Consider the following 6,738-nt stretch of genomic DNA (forward strand, 5'->3'; position numbering starts at 1 on the left):
TTTTTTAAGGATGAAGTAATGTTTGTGATCCTACAAAAGAACTTAACCATTTAACTCAATCCTACAACAAGAAATCGTTAATACTAAATACAGAAGTAGAAAGAAATAAAAACAAGAGATGCATGTGAATAAGTAGGGAAAAGAAGGAAAGAAAATGATACAAAAGAGATCTGAGGATCCTGGGATAGTCAAGCCCAAGGAAACTCAAATACCTATGGAGGATAACAAGATTTATAAGTTGAACATGACACTAATCTTCATTATTTTCATCAATAGAAATACATCCCTGCAAGAAAATACAATGGAGTTGCAAAAATACAAGCTCTCTCCACAATAACACTAATGAAAATGTCCCCATAGGAAAATTCGATTTGGTACTTATACAAAATGATTAGGAATCATTCCCCATGAATGGAGGAAGCTTTCCCCACCAAAATCCCTTAACTAGTGGATCTGTCCCCAATATTAGGAATCTGCATTAAATGGCAAGGAACACATTCCTAAATTTTCTCAATCATTGGAGTTCCACAATCTATGTCATAATTTCATAATATGTTGTTGATTTATTATTTATTATTGATTCTTCTATAGTAGGGAACAAATACCTAAATTATCTCCTCCTCCAAATCTTTATAATCTGCCCAATATTCTCATAATATTCTACAAAAATAAATAATATTAAGCACAAATATGCAATTATTCATAAACCTTCCTAATGAATATATTAAAGTTAAAAATACATTATCTAATGCAGAAAGAGAGGTTTAATGTGTTAAAAGATGATCATAGGCCTTAATTTATGTTTTAATTTATAGGCATGAGGCTTAATTTATGTCTAATTTAGAGGCTCATCATACCCCTTTCTAAAAGTGTTGCTCATCCTCTGAGCAACTTAGTAACCTCATTGTGCCTCATCCATGGCCCTGGTGGCCTCTCTCTTATGCATTAAGAATATTGGTTGCAAGTTCTACAAGGACAAGCCCAAGAACATATTTGTGCAAAGAAAAATCATTGTTTCTTGAGACCATTAACTTACCTTCTTCCACTTATTCAAGATGGGTTATTGAATATCTTTTAGTTTGGTAAGGTATTCCACCTCCTTATCAAACTTCTGCTACCTTGTGCCACAATTTGGACACCTCTAAAACCTTCAAACTGCCTTTAGATGAGAACTAGGACATCATGTAGTAATTCCTGTCAAAACTACAAGAAACCTACAGGTAACCCTGTTAAAACTACAGGAAACCCTTTTTTAGCATAAATGATGTTCTAAGCCTAAGACAGGCCCTCAACTTGACTCCCATGCCTTTTTCCCATTTTCAGGCCTTGGACAAAAGCTAGAAAGAGATTGGAGATCTCTTGGAAAACATCTTTTCATCACTGCAATTTGAGTTTTGTTTTGTTGGTGAATACCTCATTTCCTTTTGTTGCCTTCTTCTTCTCTCTTGTGGCCTAGATGACTGCCTAATGTCCTTGGAGTCCTCTGAAAAAAGCTCTACCATCTTTCGGTTTAGCATAATTTGTTCATTTCTTCATTATTGTAGCAACATTCTGCCTTCTTGTAGTAGTCATTCCTCCTTTTTCAAGGTCTTCTAAATGTATGGGAGTGATGAGAAATGACGAAGAGGGATTGGATGATGATACTAGGGCTCAAAGGGAGTAGTTTAGATTTGTGAAAATGGAGAGAATGCTCTGTTTTCTTTTTTTCAAGAATGAAATGGGATGGATAAATGATGAATATATAGTGAATATGAAGTGGATGGAAGGCTTGGAGTGCTACGGTGAGTTGGCCTTTGCAAAAATTTCTTCTTTTAACTGATGTCCTCATTCCTTGAAATCATCACCCTTCATAATTTAACTTTTTAACATTGCATGAGTGAAGAAGTGAGCTGCAATTAACTAGTTCAAGACAGCTGAAACTGCTGACCCATCCTTAGTTTATAAAACCTCATCTCTCATGCATTGACAACGAATTTCTAACTATAATATGCTCAAGAGAAGAGGTCAAGAATATTGCATACCTGTACCTACCTGATAGTTGTTGGAGAGACCTGCATGTCGCTGTTGAGTTGATGTTGAAGGGCAGGTATTGGATGGTGATGCTGATAATCCTGATGCTGCTGCTAAGCTCTGGAGGAGCTTCTTTGACCTCTGAATCTCCATGTTGAGGATGACTGCAAATCTTTGGCTACTTCATCATCATATCCCCTCAATTTTTCAAAGAAACCCATCCAATTGTACCTCGTGAATATCTCTAGTACAGGAGGGTGTTGATGAATCTTCACTGTGCCGATGGGTTCCCCCTGTCATTTTTCTGATGGATGGAGGTTTGTATATGTCTGATACCAAATTTAAAAATTATGTGTATACAATTCCCCTATGTTGCAATCAGTTTCAACAAACTAGAAGGGTATTTTATGTTCCTTTCACTTGGAAAAATGTGGGGAAATGTAGAGCCTACCTCCTTAACACTACTTGATGAAGCCAACCTTTGTTTTTTCCTTTTAAAACTGCACACTGCCAATCCTGTAGGATCTTAGGGAATCCTGTAGGTTTTGAGGACAGGGACTTGTTTTGTCCATATCTCCCAAAAGGTTGAATGGATTGACCTGAAACTTTTTGAGCATATTGCAATAATCATTATACACCTCCCCATAAAAAACATTTGGTCAATGGATGCACGGATCTTGAGAAAAACTAAAAATGGTTGAAGGTGATGGAGGCCGATTTCCTAGAAACTGTGCACTAGAATTTGTTGAAATTAATTGGCCATTTTACCATCATCCATATGCATCTCCCTATGAAACAACTTTTCAAATAGATGCACGGATATCAAGAAAATGTAAAAATGGGTAGGTGATGGAGGCTGATTTTTCGAAAAATGTGCACTGAAATTTACTAAAATTGCTTGAGCATGTTATCATCATTTATATGCATCTCCCCCTGAAACAGCTTGGGAAATGGATGCATGGTTTTCAAGTTATGGCAAAAATAGAGCATCCTATAGTAAAACATAGCAACATGTAATTTTTCAGGGCATCAAGCAAACTGAATGGTAGAAGCTTGAGAATGATGGGTGGATGGTGAAAGTAGATGAGGGTGATGGATTGGCATGGCCTTAGCATTATCGAAGCATTTGAGCAAAGGAGGAGAAATTCAAAATTTGACTTTTTTTTACTAAGCTTGACCAATTTTCCTTTTGGTACCAACTTGTTCTTGTTGCTTGCAGATGTTGGAGAGTACATGAATTCATCAAAGAGATGCATGGAGCAAAGATTTATTTTATTTATTTTTTCTCTTTCTTTCTTTTCTTTTCTTTTTTTTTTTCTAGGCCTACTAGCCGCCTCAATGAGGTTTTCAACTAGTAGGTCTGCCTAGGCACCTCAAAGGAAATTTTCACCTAAGATCTTTTCTCTTTTCTTCTTTTTTCTTTTTTCCAAACCATTAACCGCCTCATGAAGGTTTCAATCAGTGAGCCAATCTGAGGCGCCTCCAAAGAAGTTTTCACCTGAGATTTTATTTTTTATTTTTTTTTTCATTTTTTTCTACCCTACCCTACTTGAAAAACAAAATCACTTTCAAGTATAAAAATACTTCCAATCGAGCCATGTGCACATCAAGATGACAAAGAAAATGATGTGTAGGCTTGAAATGTATGTTTTGACAGGTACCTGAATTTCAACGACCAAATGATTTAACTTTGAAAGGATCAAGCATAGTTGAGGAAGAGAGTGATGATGCAACTTAGTGACTGTGAGGAACCATATTTCAATATAGTTGTGATGTCCCTGGTCCTTTTGCTGATCTGGATCATTCTTCATGTCTTCTTCTACCATGACCTTCAAATCTTCCTATTTTCGTTGATTGTTCTCTTGAATATATGGAGGATTTGATGGTAACCATGAGGGAGCTCTCTAGATCTTTGATTTTGATGTCTGCTCTTCATCAAGTGCAGCTCATAGTTCCGTGGTCTTCTCATTTGAATCTTCTTATTCTGAATGTGGTCCTTCAATGATATCAGGATAATCTCTTTTTTGCGATACTCTTCCTCAACGATGGTGAATACCATTGATCTCAAGAGACGATGTTTGGAAGTGTTGTATCTCGGCATTGTAAGTGGGTTGAGCTACTTCAATGTGTGGGTTTGGAAATGGTGGTACAGGTAGTTGAGTGGGAGTGAAAATTTGAGATGGATGTAATTGGGGTTGTGGTTCTGGTGGAGATGAATGGTAGGGATAACATGGAGTTGGCTATGGAGGATATTGAGGAAAATACTGAGGATATTGTGGATAGCTCCCATAAGTTCCTTGCTAACCTTGTTGCCAAGATTGGTTTTGGGGTTGAGATAGCCAATGTTTCCAAGGAAAGAGTGTGTTCCAATTACTTTGAGGTGGATGTGCATAAGCTTAAAATTGTGAATTAGGCTTTTGCATCATATCAGGTTGAATAGGCTGCCATGGTCCTCTTGGAGCTACATAACATAGTTGCATTGGAAATCGACTTGCTCCATTGTCCTCTTGGTAAACTTCCATCAACCTTGGTAATGATGGACAATGTTTAACATCATGTGATTCTGCAACACAAATATCAACATTTTCTTTTCCTTCATCTTGCATTCTTCACATTTCTACTTGTTTTGTTAGATTGCTAAAAAAAATTGTTTTAAAATCATGAAACAAATTTCCAAGTTTAGCTTGACTTACGATCTTGATGTTGATTTACTTACTCTTTCTTTTTCTCTTGATATGTGTTTGCATGTTTCACAAATTTCCTCAAATAATAATTGATATACATCACCTCTACTCATGAGATTAAGAGATTAATCCATTCATCCCTAAATGTTCTAAGTAAAAAGGTTTTTAGTGTGTTGGATCCTAAATGATGTAGCTTTTCCCTCTTAACATTATACATGAACTTCCCTATTAGATCCTCTAGACTCTCATCTTCTCTTTGATTCATTTTAAATATTTCTTCCTTAAGATCATAATCTTTATATTTTTCTAGAAATATATTTTTGCATATCATTCCATGATCTTATTGCATTAGTCCCTAAACTCATGAACCATTTAAGAGTTCTATCCTTCAATGTTGTCGAAAACAATCTCAGTTTTTGAGTTTTTAATAAGTAACCATAAGATCTACAAACAATTTCAAATTCAAAGAGAAAGGTTTCTGGATCTTGTGATCTTAAACCATAAAATTTTGGAAGAAAAGATGGAGGGATTTTCTTCATGTGCACATTGATATCAGTATCTTGAATGGGAAATCCAAGAGGATCTTCCTCATTGTGATCATCTCCATCTATTTCTTCTAAATTCTTTGTTATTTTCTTCCTCTACCTACAAAAGTGAATGGTGATGTGGCTTTTACTGCACCACGTGATCAAATGGGGGGGGAGGGGGAGCAGAGGTGCATTGGTGTTGGAGATTTTTTTGTTTTTGTTTTTATGATTAAATGAAAACTATAATGCAATGCAATTTTCTACTTTTGAAATTATATATGCCTAATGCAAATGTTTTTTTGTTTTTGCAAAAAAAAAGAAGAAATGAATCAACTAAGGAAGAAAACAATGCTTATTTTGACACCTCCTTGGCAACGACGCCAAAAAGTGATGTGCCTCAGTATTGCAACAAGAATGCTACAACTCCTAAGGCTACCGACTTTAATTATCAACCCGGGGTTCGTACAAACTTAAGAGGTATTGGAACTATATGTGTGGCATATAATGTGGCATTCATTTGTTGTCATGATGTAATGGAGTGCATATACTGAAGCCAAATCTTAAACTAATTGCAGAGAATGAAATGTTCGAAATGGAACCTTAACCTATTGTAAAAAAGAAAGTACAAGAAAAGAGACTGAAATCAAATGCTAAAACACACAATTTTCTAACTAACTGCTAAGAGGTTTTGCTTTAAAAGAATGCTAAGTTAACTTGTATGCGATCCTACTGTCATATGTATGCAGATTCAAACCATCAAACCTTCTACTATTGCACATGTAAATGAATAAAATAAATCTGTTTTTCTTTTTGTCTTTTTTCATGCGAGAGTGTGAAAGCTAATCCCTTTTGGTGATGTGGGAGGTGGCTTGGAGATAATGGTGAATGGTCAGAAGGCTTGGGAGACAAGTAGGAACCCTTTGCTAGCTTCCTATAGGTTTTTTACTCAATTCGGCCTCAAAATAGGCCACTACAGGAAAATCTACAGGATCCCCTGAAAACCTACAGGATAGAGCCGAGAGCAAAAGAATGGACGCTGAAGGTGATGAAAATCCTAGGGAAGGTGGTTAGTGGATGGAATGAGGCAAAGGAGTGCCTAGGACCACTTCAGAATTCAAAACCAAAGTTGAGAGATGACTGGATTTTCTCAAAAAGCTTGGAGACATTTCCTTATGAAACGATGAAATTGGTGAGGGTATAGTGAAAGAAAGTGAGGACCATGGGTGGATGGAGTTGGGATGAAGTTGCTGACTATGAAATCTCTATGTACGCATGAAACACCTACATTGCATCAAACATTGACATTTACTTAAAAATCATGCAAACAAGAAAAATTTCAATTATCTAAAGGAAACAAAATTTCATGAGCTAGTTGTTTACTGCATGCATGAGGAAAACTTTGTAGAATGATATAAAACATTATGAGATTTATTGTATGACTGAAGATAGAAAAAATGGAAATCAAATCCTACTCTTGAAAAGTAGCAAAATGTTGACCTAAGTGTGGGGCAAGAGGG

The sequence above is a fragment of the Pinus tabuliformis genome, chromosome 1_1, assembly GCF_031772625.1.
Source record: "Pinus tabuliformis cultivar Carrire ecotype Pingquan chromosome 1_1, CPIR1, whole genome shotgun sequence".
Taxonomy (NCBI): Eukaryota; Viridiplantae; Streptophyta; class Pinopsida; order Pinales; family Pinaceae; genus Pinus; species Pinus tabuliformis.